At 43.2% G+C, this 15,749-nt stretch overlaps 1 protein-coding gene across 7 annotated transcripts in view; it reads left to right on the top strand.

Moving 5' to 3' along the window:
• The first annotated feature begins 587 nt into the window (after positions 1 to 587).
• KIF3B (kinesin family member 3B) overlaps positions 588 to 15,749 on the top strand; it is a 40,314-nt gene continuing 25,152 nt past the window's right edge. The window contains exons 1-3 of one of the 7 annotated variants that reach the window (XM_010841725.1): positions 588 to 683; positions 1,906 to 2,029; positions 5,889 to 5,988. The gene's annotated coding sequence lies outside the window, so the exon portion shown is untranslated. The other 6 variants (XM_010841724.1, XM_010841728.1, XM_010841723.1 and 3 more) reach the window with 6 other exon arrangements.

Below are 15,749 nucleotides of genomic sequence, written 5' to 3'. Positions count from 1 at the left end.
AATGGCAACCCACTCCAGAGTTTGCCTGGAGAACTGCCTGGAGAATTCCAAGGACAGAGGAGCCTGGCTGGCTACAGTCCACGGGGTCGCAGAGTCGGACACGACTGAGCGACTAACGCATGCACATACACACTCTAAATAAGAGACGCGGTGACTGACTTAATGGGGTGGGAGGGGCATGCGAAGGAGAAAGAAGGGACAGGAATGATTGTTAAATTTTTGGTTGAGTGGTCTGTTGGACTCTAAATGGGAGTTTGAGACATGAAAGCACTTTAGAAAAGGCCAAAGGGCGCAACAAAGCCAGTGCGTTACATTTTACAGATGGAGAAACTGAGGCACGAGATACTAGCAGGCGGAGTCAGACCGTGTATCGCTCGTCTTACACCCCCTTAGATGGGTGAAAGGACCGAAGGGTCTTGGGTACCTACTAAGGGCCAGTACCTGGCAGGGCCCGGCCCCTCCCTGCCCTGCCTGACAGACTGTCAATGACCGTCATTCGTGCCTCAATAAAGTTATTGAAATTGACACTGGTTGCTAAGGAAGTAGGTCGCCGAGCCGGTTACTAAGGAAGTGAGCGGCCTCTTTCTCTCCCCATCCGGGGCAGCGGGGAACGGCTGAGCCAACGGCTGAGCCTACGGCTCGCCGCCGCCCCCGCAGCCGCCCGCTTTCAGCTCGGGCTGCAGGTGAGTCGGGGTGGAGCCGCAGGGCTGCTGGGCAGGGCCGATCTTTCCGCCGCATGGTATCTTCCCTTGGAGGCCCGCGGCGGCACCACCGACAGGCTTTGCAGCTCCGGCAGCGGGAGCATCTTCTGCCCTGCCTCCTGGGCATCTTCAGGCAGTCCGGACGGCCTCGTCCCCTTCTCCCCCAAGCGGGAGTGCGGCCCGATCCTAGACCCGGCCGCGAGGGGTGGAAGTCAGAGACGGAGCTCTGGGGAGAAGCGGGAGGGAGAGGGGAAGCGGTAAGGGAGGTGGGAAAGGGAAAGCTTGGGGTCCAAATCTTGGCGCTGCCCCTGGCTCACTGTGTGACCTTGGGCAAGTCCCTTTCCCTCTTGGCCTCAGTTGACCTGTTTGCCCAGTGGGGTCCTAACACTTGCTGCTCGGAGTGTTTAAGATATTGAGCCGTGTATGCTGGAAGTTCCCTCAGTGGGGAGGAGAAGGGCCAAGAGTCCAACTTGAAGTCCGAGTGTCTGGATTTGAGACTCTGCATCTCCACTTAGTAATGGTGTTGGCTTGGGCAAGTTAATCTCTGAGCCTTCTTTTCTTATCTGTAAAATGCGTTAATGAACTGCAGTGGGAATCAGTAAGACGGGTATGTCAAGTAGCTTGGCACATAGTAAGTGCTCAACAAGCTGTTAGGAGGCATGTGGGGTGGTTTGAGTAAAGCTTCCTGGAGGGGTTGACTTTGAGACAGGTAGGGTTTAGGTATGTAGTGCACCAGCTCATATGGATGTATTCCCTTGTTGACATCCCCTCTCAGTTTTACTTCTTCATTCTGCTAAGAGCAAGGGAGGTGGTGTGGATTTATGCAAAATAGTCCTGGTGGGGGAAACCCTGGGGTCAAGTCCTTGTTGATAGTTGAGGTTATGGTTTTATTTTTTTACTTAGGTCTTGTTGACTCTTCCAGAAGACAAAGAGTTATGTTTCTGTCTTTTGAGAAGTGCTTGAAACAGTAATAGCTATTTCCAAGTGTGATTGGCCCTTAAACAACACAAGTTTGAACTGTGTGGATGCGATTTTTTTTAAACGAAGTTATGTACTTCACCTTTATGTATAAAGAACTTGAACATCCATGGATTTTGGTATCCACTGGGGCTCCTGCAACCAATTCCCCGCAAATACTGAGGGTCAGCTGTATATGATTAAGAAGCACTTTTCAGGTATATTATCTCATTTAATCTTCACATAGACTTTGCCAGGTAGGTGGTGATGTCATCTCCATTTCGAAGATGAGGAAACTGAGGCTAAGAAAAGTGAATGACTTGCCTAAGAATTTTATACCTATTAAGTGATGGAGCTGGACACACTTCCAGGTAAATCCTGTATTTTCTTCTCCGTACCCTGATATCTCTGATTTCTCAGCGGTTCTTTTGTTCCTTCTGACTGCTGTGGCTAGAGGCTTTTCTTCCACTGACGAGGAAACAAGATCTTACATAAAGCTTCAGTTAAATAGATACCATCAAAGTGTGAACTTCAGAACAGAGTTGGAATGTTTAAAGGGGTTTCTCTGTCCTCCTGACCCCTCCTCTTTAAAATGAGAGGAGTAAGCTAATGGGTCGTTTTAGTGCTATTGTGCAATTCTGATGGCATGCTAGTGGTTTAAAAGCATGGAATGAAGCTGCCTGGCTTCAAATCTTGGCTCTGCTGCTTCTAAGTTGTGTGCCACTGAGTAATTTGCTTTAGCTCTTTGTGCTACAGTTTCAGCATCTGGAAAAGTAGGGTAATAATAGTATCCACTATCCATGGCTGTTGTGAGGATTTATGTATGCCTAATACATGTGAAGTGCCTGGCAGTTTTGGTAAGCATTAGCTATTGTTATTTAGGCCTAACATAGCCTAAATAACAGAGAAGGCAATGGCACCCCACTCCAGTACTCTTGCCTGGAAAATCCCATGGATGGAGGAGCCTGGTAGGCTGCAGTCCATGGGGTCGCTAAGAGTCGGACACGACTGAGCGACTTCACTTTCACTTTTCACTTTCATGCACTGGAGAAGGAAATGGCAACCCACTCCAGTGTTCTTGCCTGGAGAATCCCAGGGACGGGGAGCCTGGTGGGCTGCCATCTATGGGGTCACACAGAGTCAGACACAACTGAAGCGACTTAGCAGCAGCAGCAGCAGCAGCCTAAATAACCTGAATTATGCTTTATATTCCAATGATGGTTAGTGAATGAATAAATTAAAGCATATGCTGATGATACTAGGTCTTGTCAACTTCACAGGGTCACTGAATTCATGAAACAGTAGCTATCATAGTATGGTGTAAATGTCACTGTTACAGGGTTGCCCCAGGAACCTGTAATCCCATGTCAGAATGGATTGCAAAGAAAAACGAAAGCTGATGGTCAGATGCCAGGTCTGGTTGTCGGACTCGCAGTTCAGTAAATGTTTACCAAATCCTATTTGCCAAGCACGTGGGGCATGTGGAGATCAGCCCCAACTCCACATTCTTCAAGGACCTCGGAGCTTAATTTGCATATCACTAGCATTTCAATTGAATTTGATGTGAGTTCATGTCTTGTGTTTTCCCCTCCTTGGTGTAAAGATGTGGTTTCACATCTCTTGTGTCCTTAGGTTTCTGTTGGGTGCCTGGGCTAGAATTCTTGGCTTGCTCTCTAAGCCCTTTATCCACTGATTTATGGGTCTCTGAGAAAGAACCTTCTGTTGTGCTGGTTAATAATACAGTGCCCTCTTTATGGTGCCTAATGGTTTACAAGAATGCTTAAATGTGTCTTCACTCATTTGGTCTATCAGTAACCCTGTGAGGACAGGAAGGTGCAGATTGAGATTCCCATTTTGCAGTTGAGGGACCTGAGGTAAGAAGCCAGGCTGCTAGTGGGTGGCCCATTTCACGTTGACCTCCAGGCCTTCTGACTGCAAGTTCAGTGCTCTCGCCCTACTGGCTCAGTTTCATTCACTTGCTGAACACGTGGTGTGTCCGGTGCAGTTCTAGCCTGGAGCTGTGATGGTCAAGAGGTAGGTGAGGTCCTTGCTAATATGCAGCTTCCATTCTAATGGCAGTATCAGAAGAAGAAACCGGTAAATGAATGGAAATAAGTACTCTGAAAACAGTAAAACAGTGTGTCATAGAGAGTAACTTCTCCATGGGGGTGCTGCCACTTAAACTGGGTGGTCCAAGAAGGTTACTCTAGGATGATGACATTTTTGCTGAGATTTGTGGCCAGCCATTTGAAAATGGCAGAAGAGCAGGGGTAAAGCCTCTTAGGTGGGAATAAGCTTGGTAAATTCTGGGAACCAAAAGAAGACTCAGAGTGGCCAGAGCAAGTGGGCATGTGGGGGATGGGTGGGGGTGAGGCTTCAGGTCCTGCAGGCCTGTAGCCCAGAGCACAGAGGTGGGCTTTTATTCCAGAAGCAATGGGAAAGCATTGAAGGCTTTAAGAAGGAAGTGATATGATCTGTTTTGTGTTTTTTAAAAATCACTTTGGCCTCTGTGGCCAGTGAATTTTAAGAGGTATAAGAATGGCAGCCTGGACAGTCGCTCAGAGGCCAAGTGAGAGGTGATGGTGGCTTTCTAGGGTGTTGGCAGTAGAGATGGTATGAGAGGATGGATTGGGGATGTGTTGTGGAGGTGAAACCAGCGGGATGGTGGTTGAGGGCAAGGAATCATAGATGATTTCTGAGTTTTTGGCCTGAGCAATTAGGTAGATGTTGCTGGTGCCATCTGCCTTGAAAATGATAAGACAGCTTTTTGGTAAGGTGCCCTGTGTGGAAGAATTAGCTCTGGTTCCCGTGAACCCTTGGAGGAGAGGCACAAGGTATAAACATCCCACTTAGAGCCTCTGGGGAGGAGATCCTACAGGATAGACAGCCAGGTGCATCTGTTTGAAGCCCCCCCAGGACATCAGAAGCCCTACTGTTCTTGAAGTCTGGCTCTTTGCCAGCTTGTGGAGTGGCAGGTACAGGCTGTGCCAGGGCAGTGCCCATCTGTTTCATTGCTGTTGGCGTTGCTGTCCTAACTCAAGATCTTTGCTGATGAAGGTTCCTGGGGGAAGGCTGGCCAACTCTGGGAGACAGAATGGAATCACTTGTGAAGTTCAGTGCCTCAAATGGCCAGTCTGCCTGCCATAGTGGTTCTTTCTTGGCCATCAAATGACATTTCTAAAGTTTCAGAGCTTTTGATTTGGGAATCCCTTGAGAAGCTGTTGTGTTCTGCTAGAATTCCTAGAGCATCCTTGAATGGAGTATCTCTTCCAAGCAAGGGAATTTGAGCTGCCTTTTCATTTATGCTAATAACTGCCTTGGTAAATTTAGACTTCACAATGTTGTAGATTCAGCACTGTGAATAGTAAGACTAATAATTTACCACCTCCGCTTGTCTAGCTTTGTTTTCAGTTTAGAATGCTCTTTCCTGCACATTCTTGTGTACTAATGTTTAGTTAGTTGAGATCATGTGGCACATGCATTTTAGCTAGTTTACAGATGAAGCATTGAGAGAGCATTCATTTTGGTCAATAATATTAGATACTTGGTAGGTGCAGGGCTAGCTAGATCCTTGTTGGTCCAGGGCTGTTCTGTATGATCAAGGCACCCATGTGCCCTGAGAGCTTATTAGAAATGTAGAATTTATGTCTAGATATAGTCAACCAGTCTGCATTTTACCAAGATGCGCACCCCCAGGGTGTTTTCTGGGTCCATTAATGCTGGTGATGCACCTCTTCAGTAATAAGTCACAAAACTAGGACTTAACCAGACATAATGGTAATAGAAGTACAGGCTTTCCTTGTTTTATTGTGCTTCACAGATACTGCATTTTTTACAATTTGAAGGTTTGTGGCAACCCTGCGTTGTCAGGTGATGGTTAACATTTTTTGGGGCAATAAAGTATTTTTACATTAACAATTGCATTTTAATTAAACAATTGCATTATTTCATTAGACATAATACTCTTGCACACTTAACAGACAACAGTATAGTGTAAACATAACTTTTATATGCTCTGGGGTACCAAAAAATTTGTGTGACCTGCTTTATTCCGAGATTTGCTTTATTATAGTTGTCCAGAGCCAAATCTGCAGTATCTCCAAGGTATACCTGTAACAGGAATATCTCACATTTATTGATCCAAATGCTGTCCTTTCTTTACATGCATTGTCTCGTTTAGTCCTCACAGCAGCCTGGTAACTGAGTACTGTTATGAATCCCATTTTCCAGAAGAGGAAAGTAGAGGCACAGAAAAGTCAAATAACTTACCCAAGCCTGCTGACCCCGCGTCTACTGCTCTTCAGCCACTCCTTATTCATCTGTTTTTCAGGTGGGCAGCACCTCCCTGATGTCTTGTCAAAGGCCTTTCTTTCCCTTTTGTACCTGGGTGACTAACTTCAAATGCTGATGAAGGAAAAGGGACTTCATAGAATGACTGAAGAAATCAGGGGGAAAACCCTTGGTGTTTGAATATAATTCTGGATGTCAATTACTTGACTGGCAGGCATCAGACAGATAACCTGATTGGTGAGATAGGCTACCTGTCCCTCTTCTTAGCTTTAACTCAGGCCTGAAACATGAAGCAGGTAGGCACTGTGAGCTTGTATTCTGATTCATTCAGGCCTGAACTGCTTCTAGATTCTGGTGATAACATCTGTACCAATGAGGAGAAGCTGGCTAAAGTCCTATGCCACCAGCTGACTAATTGCAAAAGATTCCCTTTGTTGAGCCTCAGCTCTCCCTGTCTGCTGGGTGGGATTTTCTTTTCTATATCCCCTTATCTCTGCAATCTTAGAAAGAGTTCTTGATCAAAGCCTGTACCATCACAGGAAATTCTGATGTGAAAAGGCAGCGGGATCTGGGTGGAGACATGAATTATAAGCACAATTCTGCCATTTGCTGTGTTACCCAAGGCAAGTAACTCAGCATCTCTGGCCCTCAGTATCTGTATAGGCAAAATGGACATGGGGTGGTCTTCCAAGGCTCTTCCAGCGCTGCCTGAAAGACAGCTTTGAGTTGGGTAATCTTTTCCTTTTCCTTGGTGACTTGATGCAGTGCTTTCTCCCAGGCCTTCCAGGGTGGGGCTTTGAGAGCTCTGTCTTGGCAGTCAGAGATCCTTACTGTCAGCTCATCTTATCAGCACAGACATCTGCATTGCTGCTTGGGATGTTCTTGTTTAAGGCTCAGTTAGTCTTGGTGACACACTGTGTCTCCTCACTTTGTTACACTGATAGCAGACGGAGAGCGCTTCACACACAGGCACGTCTATCTTTAGTATGCTGGTTTATTTAAATCATAGTTTGCATTAGAGAGCATCAGTGATAATTGTGGTGGGTGTGGTTTTATTTTTATAATTTTTGGCAAGATATTTGCAGCAGTTGCATTTTGTCATATTCGAACATAGTGTAGAAATGGAAGTGGGTCCAAGTGAAATAGAAGTCGTAATAGATTCTTGGGAGCTGAGACTGGACATGCTGTTACCCACCCTGGGGTCCTTCATCCCCTTCAGCACTGGTTTCTGGAAGGACTTGCTTTGAGGCTTTCACGTGTGATATAAATTAAACAGAGGCTAAAGCTCATAGTACTGTCTCCAGCAGCATAGGGGACTGCAGTAATCATTACTTTAGAACACATTTAATAACCTAAGCAAAAAAGTCTAGCTAGTAAATCATAAAAGATTCCATCCAGATAAGCTAAAACGTCAGCTTGAGTTACTTAAGATAACCGCAAGAAGATAGTTCTTGGTGGAAATAGTTACGGGTTTTGCAAGATCTGCAATAGCAGGTTAGATTCTAGCCCAAGAAATACATGGTGTTTTTCCCTCCTTATTTCTTCAATTGTCAGCATTTTTTTTTTAATATTTTTCCCCCTGACTATAAAAATAATGTCCACTGAGGAAAAATGAGGAAAATCCTAAAAAGATTAACTAAGATTCACCCAGAAATAACTACCTGTTAAATCATCTTACTGTCCAAAGGAAAATGCATTCCTAAATGTGTTTTATCTCATGGATATGCAGTTCTCACCTGTTTCCCTAATCATTGTCGTTTAGGCTGGTTTCAATACTTAATGCTATGAGTAATGCTACAGTGAACGTCTTAAAGATTATCTTTGCATAAGTTTGTATTTACGTTTCTGATGATGTTTTTAAAATTAAAATAATATTTTGGTTGCGGTGGGTTTTCTTTGCTGTTCACAAGCTTTCTCTAGTTGCTGAGAGTGGAGGCTCCTCTCTAGTCGTGGTGCTCAGGCTTCTCATGGTGGTGGCGTCTCTTGTTGCAGAGCACAGGCTCTAGGCAACGGGCTTCCATAGTTGCTCCATGTCACATGGAATCTTCCTGGAGCAGGGATCGAACCCATGTCCTCTGCATTGGCAGGCGAATTCTCATCCACTGTACCACCAGGGAAGTCCAAGTTTGTTTGTTTTTTTTTTAATGAGGATCATTTTTTAAGTTTTTATTGAACTTGTTGCAGTATTGTTTCTGAATTTTATGTTTTGGTTCTTTGACCTGGAGGCATATGGGAACTTAGTTCCCGGACTAGGGATTGAACCCGTACCCCCTGCTGCTCCTGCTGCTGCTAAGTCGCTTCAGTCGTGTCCAACTCTGTGTGACCCCATAGACGGCAGCCCACCAGGCTCCCCGTCCCTGGGATTCTCCAGGCAAGAACACTGGAATGGGTTGCCATTTCCTTCTCCAATGCATGAGAGTGAAAAGTGAAAGTGAAGTCGCTCAGTCGTGTCTGACTCTTAGCAACCCCATGGACTACAGCCCACCAGGCTCCTCTGTCCATGGGATTTTCCAGGCAAGAGTACTGGAGTAGGGTGCCATTGCCTTCTCCGCATACCCCCTGCAGTGGAAGGCAAAGTCTTAACCACTGGACCCCCAGGCAAGTCCCCTTGTGATTTCTTTAAACTGGATCCTTTCCTTGTTAAAAAAAAAAAAAAGTAATTGTAAAGGCAGCCTCCTAAATAATGTTTTTAACAAGATAGTGTCTAAACAAAGTTGAAAAGGCAGACATTAATAGTTCAGTGGGGAGGGATTGCCTTTGAAAAAGGTATTCTGATTCAGTTTCAGCTTACTGGTCCACTTGCAGTTGTCTTTTCAGATAGTTGCTCTCAATGTGTATTTCCAGTTTTGCATTTGGAGATGTTCATTTAACGTTTCATAACCATTTTTCCGTATTTTCATGTTTACTAATATTGAACTAGTAAACTTTCCCTAGCAGTGGGCACTGATGATGTTTCTGGCTTTTAATAATCACATATAGTGCTGTGGTGAGCATCTTTGCTTCTCTGCCAGCCTCATTAGAGAACAATTCTAAATAAATTAGTTTAGGGAAAGTTAGAACTTTATAAAGTTCAAAAGGAAAACTGTACCTTTTCCTTCTTAAAATTTGATTAGGACCCTCTAAAGATATCTTTAAAAAAAAAAAAGCTTCCTGAGATATAATTCACATACCATAAGGTATCTTTTAATAATTTTTGTCAGCCTTCTTTGCTGTTTCCTTAATCTGTTTTTCTTTCTTTTACCTAATTATTTGACTGCACCAGGTCTTGGTTGCGGTACACAGGATCTTCAATCTTCATTGTAGCACGCAGAATTTTTAGTTGTGGCATGTGGGATCTAGTTTCCTGACCAGAGATTGAACCTGGGCCCCCTGCATTGAGAGCATGGAGTCTTAGCCCCTGGACTACAGTGAAGTCCCTGTTTTTCTTTTTGATACAGAATTCCTTGTGAGTAGGACTCAGAACATGAGACTTTAACATCTAAACCTTTCATTCTCTGAACAGACTATTGGCTGGTGACATTAACCAGAAATACTATATGTACGTTATCAGTTTTGTGCAGTGGATGAGCTGTGAGAGCAAGCATGTCTTTATGGAATCAGACAGTGAACCATGATATTTTTGATGGACTTCCAGAAAGGAATTTTTAAAATGTAGCCAATTCATTATATTACTGAAACATCCTGTGATTTATGGGATATTCTGTTTGATCAACTTTGGAAACTGTTTACTATAAAGGTAGCATATGTAGGCAGCTGCTCTGACATTAATGTACACACCAGAATCACCAGAGATGTTGATAATGGGACTCTGATTTTGAGGATTTAGATGGGATTAGATTCTAGGGGTTAAACCAGGTGGGACGGGGGAAGATTTTAGGTGACTCTCCGATACAACATCCTAAATTCTGTTGAGTTGACACTTTGAGAGTTATTCCTTCTGAAACTCTTTTGGCTCTTCTGACTATGTCAAGAAGAGTATGTGGTTCCAGTCTTTCTTAACGTGTGCTAAGTTCCCTTTCTAACCGAGAGAGATCAGTTCTGGGGCCTTAGGTAAGCTGCAGTTATTTAGTTTGAATTTAGTAACACTGTTGTGTGTCCTTATATTTATTTTCAGTTACCTTCCTTTTACAACAAGTGATACTGGTTTTCCATTTATGGTAGTGATAGAAAGTTTCTTATAAAAAGAAACGTGTGTTAAAAGTAGGTTTAATGCAAAACCTTAACTCAATAATAGTACAGGTAGTGTATGGATATGGCAAAAACTGTGAAGTCAGGTGACTGACATTTAGGACATGCTGGTGTGGAAAAAAGGCCATGAACTTTGGAGCCAGGTCACCCTGGTTTCTGCTTACTTTGCTGCTGATTATCTCAGTCTGTCATGTTGCTTCTCTCTCCAATCTCCAAGGTTTTTTACTCCCGTAAATTGGGTCAGGGCAGAGGCACCTCCTGTGGGCCAGGCATCATCATGCCTGTCCTCCTCTGATCCTCACACAACCCCAAGTAGCCAGGCATTCATGATAGTCCCATTTTGCAGAGGAGGAAATAGGCTCAGAGGGGTGAGGGAACTTGCATGGAGTCCCAGAGCTGGGAATGGTTGGACTGGGTTTCAATCCCTGGTGTGTCTGAACCTCTTTTTTGTTATTCCAGGCCACCTCCCTCCTTCAAATACAGAATTTGCTGTGGCTCTCTGCCCAGCTGCCTGGCTGTCTGATTAAAAGGACAAGTCATTGTGTACACTCATCATCACTACAGCATTATTGACAATAGCCAAAAAGTGCAAGTAGCCCGCATGTCCATGGCCATATCAATGGATAAAGAAAATATGGTATATACTACAATGGGGTGTTATTTAGCCTTATAAAAGACAGAGATCTTGTCACATGCTACAATACGGATGAACCATGAGGTTGAATGGTGGTTTCCAGGGGCTGGGGAGACAGGGAGGTGGGGAGTTGCTGTTTGATAGGTATAGAGTTTCAGTTTGGCAAGATGAAAAAGTTCTAGAGATCTGTTGCACAACACTGTGAATATCATTACTGAACTATACACTTAAAACTGGTATCGAGGGTACATTTTATAATATGTGGGTTTTTTTTTTTAACCACAGTTAAAATTTTCTTAAAAGTTAAAAAAAAAGTGCCACTGGTCAGAAGGCAATCTGTTTTTTTTTCCATTTTGGAAACTCAAGCATACATAAAAATAGAACAGTATAATGAACTGTGAACCCATTACCCAGGTCCAGCAGTTATCAGCACACGGCAGTTCTGGTTCACCTGTGATGTTTTATCCACCCCACTGACCTCACCCCTGATTATTTTGGTTCCAGACAGCATGTCACTTTTATCTGAAAATGCTTTTGTGTGTATCTGTCAAGAGTAAGAACCTTCTTTAAAAAATACCGTTTTTACACCTAAAAAGTAATGATAGTTCCTTAACATCATCTGATGTTCAGGGTTCGAAGTTTCTTGATGGTCTTATATATTTTTAATAATCAATTTGTTCAAATCAAGATCCAGAAAAGAGTCCTACTCAAGGACCAAATGTTGTATTTGGTTGATGAAGTTTCTGACATCACAGTATAAATTTTAAGCAGAGAGACTGTTTCATTTCTTTGCTGGATCAGTACATGGAACAAGAAGTTCCTGGCAGGCAGGCTCTTCCAGCTTCATAGCTTAGTGGTAGTTCAGAGCATTAGCCCTGAATGTTGGGGTCGTGTGGGCGGTGGGTGCCCTGTGGTTGGGAGGATAAATGGTATAGCCAAGGGAGTGGGTAAGACTGTGCCCTCTGTCAAAAGGACATGCATAGCCTTTAAACCTCTAGCAGTAGCTTCTGCTAAGAACCCCCACATATAGTTAAAGGTATATTCATTCGTGGTGTATGCTCAGTCATGTCTAACTCTTTGCAACGCTATGGACTGTAGCCCTCCAGGCTCCTCTGTCCATGGAATTTTCCAGGCAAGAATACTGGAGTATTCTCTTCCTCCTTCAGGGGATCTTCTAGACCCAGGGATCAAACCCTCCTCTCTTGCATTGCCTTCATTGGCAGGCAGATTCTTTACCACTGAGCCACCTGGGAAGCCCAGTGCTCAGGACATTCCCCGCAGCATTGTTGCACTGACCAAAAACTTTTGCAAAGACCGAAAACTGCTGGAGTTTCCCTCAGTGGGGGACTGATCAAAGACATTATCAGGCAACTGTACTGTGGTATCTAAGCAGCTACTTAAAAGGTGGGGACAGGGGTGAGGGTTGGAGGAATGGGAGGTTTCTCCAAGATCTATAAAGTAAGATAGAGAATGATGATACATACTTACTTACACCTCAATTTTAAAAGTGGGGAAGCAGTGTTTATATTAGTTAAGATATATTAAGCATGAATATATCATATATTAATGTTTGCAAATGCTTCAAGTATCTCCCCAAGGGTAGGAGGAAGATTTATTTGTTCACTGTATATACAACTTGAATTGTTTTAATCTCTGCATATATTGACGCACATGTATATGCATGTGTATATGTTTAGTAAGTTTAGAGTTTTTCAATAAGACAACCTGGTTTTGAATCCTGACTGTACCATTTAACTGCTGTGACCTTGAGCCAATACATTTCTCTGAGCCTCCCATCCTTGTTTTTAAAATAAGGTTAATACCTATTCCTCAAAAGGTGATTTTGAGGATTAGGAGAGGTATATACATTAAGCGCTTAATGAGTCGTGACTATTGAATACAAGGAAGCCCCAGACCCACATTGATTCTGAATTAGTGTCCCCTAGACTTGAATATATTGTTTATGAATGTTTTGGTTTCTTTGCCTCTTTTCCCCACTAGATAAATGCTTTCTTTCTTTGCCTGTTGGGGTCATCAAATGACGGAGCTCATGGCGGCAATTTGTAATTGCCATAATGCCAGGCATTTATGTAATCATGTTTCTTGTCTGTGACCTTTCTAGGTTTCTTTCCAGATAAGTAGTCTGTCATCTTAAGACACGTAGGCTGAAACCAAGGTACTAGACCTTTTTCCCCCAAAGAAAAAATTTTTATTGCCATCTCCCCGCTTGATTGTAAGAAACAAAATACACATACTTATCACAAAGGCCAAAGAAAGCAAAAACAGTAATTTGCAAGCTCACCCCCAGAGATCAATATTATTTGCCTTTCTTGAGGGTTTATTGTACATCTTGGACTAGACTGAGCATTTAACATTTATTAGCTTACTTAATCCTTATAACAGTTACTTATGGTAGGTGGTGTTACTAATTCCATTTTATAGAAGAAGCTATGACAATGTAACTTTCTGAAGATGTTATAGCTGAGTGGCAGAGCAGAATTTCAAGTCCTGACCTGCTGAATGTTCAAGTTCATGCTTGAATGGTGTGTCTTGTCTTTGCACAGTTTCCTCCACATCTGTCTCTGCGCTTGTGCATGCACATGTAGACATGAATTGCGTCATAGTAACTGTCCTGTTTGGTAGCCTGCTTTTTTCCTCCCAAAAAGATGTCGTGAACATCTTCCCTTGTGTAAGTACCTAGAGGTTTATTACCATTCTTAATGATTGCATAATTTCCCATTGTAGAGATATGTCATAATCTAGCCAGTTCCTTATCAATGAGTGTTTAAGTGGTCAGAGATGCAGCTGAGATAAACGTAAAGGTGTATGTACATCTTGCACGTGTATTCAGTTATTCACTGATGGCCTTAAAATAGTAGCTAGAAATGGAGTTGCTGTTTCACGGGAGTATTACATTTCAAGTATTGCATTTCAGTGTTTTTATATATATATGTATATATATATATTTTTTAGCTGTATTGTGTGACATGCAGGATCTTAGTTCCCCAGCCAGTGTTTGAATCTGTGCCCCCTGCATTGGATGTGTGGGATCTTAACCATTGGACTGTCATGGAAATCCCTTCAGTTTTTTGATATTGATTGCTCAAATGCCCTTAAATAATTTGTGCCAGTTTGAAATGCTGTGGCTCTTATATGTACTGTAAGAGATAGTTTGAAAGTGTTTAGACAGAGCACTCAACTGTCTGGCTTACAAAAAAAGATTCCCTTATGTTTATAAACAGTGCCCGTAATAACAGAATATATATTATTAGTCTATTATTTTGATGTTTGTTCTAAATGCCTTTTATGGCTGAGGCTACATGACACGTAACATTGACATTAGAACGTTAAAGACTCCATGGCTGTAGACCTCGTAGAAGCTCTTTTATGACACTTCCCCAAGAAGTGGGAACAAGTAGCTTTACTCCTAGGGCCCTTGTTCATCAGTTAAAACATTCTATTACATTATATTCATGGTGGTCAGTGAAAGTGGATAGATGAAAGGAAAATGAGTTTTAACATCTGGATATAGTTTAGTTAATTTCACAAAAATTTTCCATCTTTTTTCCTCCCCTAATTTGATTTTAAGACTGGGTAATATATTTACATGATTCAAGAGGTATAGAAGGATATACACTGTAAAGCCTCCCTTCGGCTCGTGGCCTTGAGCTCCCCAGCTCTTTTCCCTACAGGCAACCAGTGTTGTTATCTGGCTCTTGCGCATTCCTCCAGATATATTTTATGTACATAGAAGCAGATATAGAACTATTCTCTCAACACAGATTCCATGTCCTTTTAAAAGTTCTCCAGCCAGGGATGTTATTTTTTCAATTGGAGATGGATAATCTTGTTTTGAAAATTGTGTCATTCCCATTTTGATAACTGGCCATCATGGGAAGCGTAGACCCAGAGTTGAGCTTGCTCTCTTGATATTGGTTCAGGGATTGGCAAACAAGGAGTCCTGATCCTTCAGAACAATTAGCAGCAGTTGCGAAAGAGAGTCATGTTGATGGTGATGAGGTGGATACAGAGTAGAAACAGCTGCTTCCCCTGAGAGAAAGCTGCACACGAACTTGGTTTGGGCGGGTTAATAGGGCGTCACTTTTATCTTCTTGTCTGAGTGTTGCGATGCTTTTCTGCTAGGCTCTGTGATCTATGGCTTGGGCTGCCTTTCAGACACTCCGAGTCCTTGAACTCCAGGCCAGGCAGTTGGCAGGTGTTTACCTGATCTGACCTTAGAGGACACTGCGTTGGAATGCATTCATTAAAGGTGTATTAGTATGCACTGTGTACCCACAGGGTACCCCTCCTTGCAGGGCTGTTCCTGCAAGGAACAGTGACTAGCCTAGAGAATTGCCAGACCTTTATTTTTTTCCCATTTAAAGATACCACATGCTTGTTAGAGAAAATGTGGAAAATATAGAAAGGTTGAGGGACCAGGGAAAATCTCCTGTATGCAGTCCCGTCTCACAGAGTGGACCACTACTGCTGTTGTGATGTGTGTCTTATTTTTATACAATTGGGATTGCTTGTATTCAATTTTGTAAACTGCTTTTTCATTTCTGCTAAGCATATTCCATGTCATTACAGAGCCTTGGTAAGTGTCATTTAAAAAGATGGACTAGCATGGCAAGGGCTTCCCAGGTGTCACAGTGGTAAAGAATCCACCTACCATTGCAGGAGACACAGGAGATACAAAGGACACGGGTTTGATTCCTGGGTCAGGAAGATGCCCTGAAGTAGGAAATGGCAACCTGCTCAAGTATTCTTGCCTGGAAAACTCCATGGACAGAGGAGCCTGGTGGGCTATAGTCCACCGGGTCGCAAAGAGTCGGACACGACTGAGTGTGCATACATAAATTTGGTCATAGACAAGAGATGCCTACAGGAGCCAGGCAGGAAATGTAGATAAGCAAAGCATGCTGGGTGTGAGACAGTAGAAAGTGTGGGTTGGGGAGGATTCGGTGGCTGGGCCCATC

The sequence above is a fragment of the Bison bison genome, unplaced genomic scaffold (genome assembly GCF_000754665.1).
Source record: "Bison bison bison isolate TAMUID 2011002044 unplaced genomic scaffold, Bison_UMD1.0 scf7180017864167, whole genome shotgun sequence".
NCBI lineage: Eukaryota > Metazoa > Chordata > Mammalia > Artiodactyla > Bovidae > Bison > Bison bison.
The sequence above is the reverse complement of the archived record's forward strand: the minus strand, read 5'-3'. Positions and strand labels throughout refer to the sequence as shown.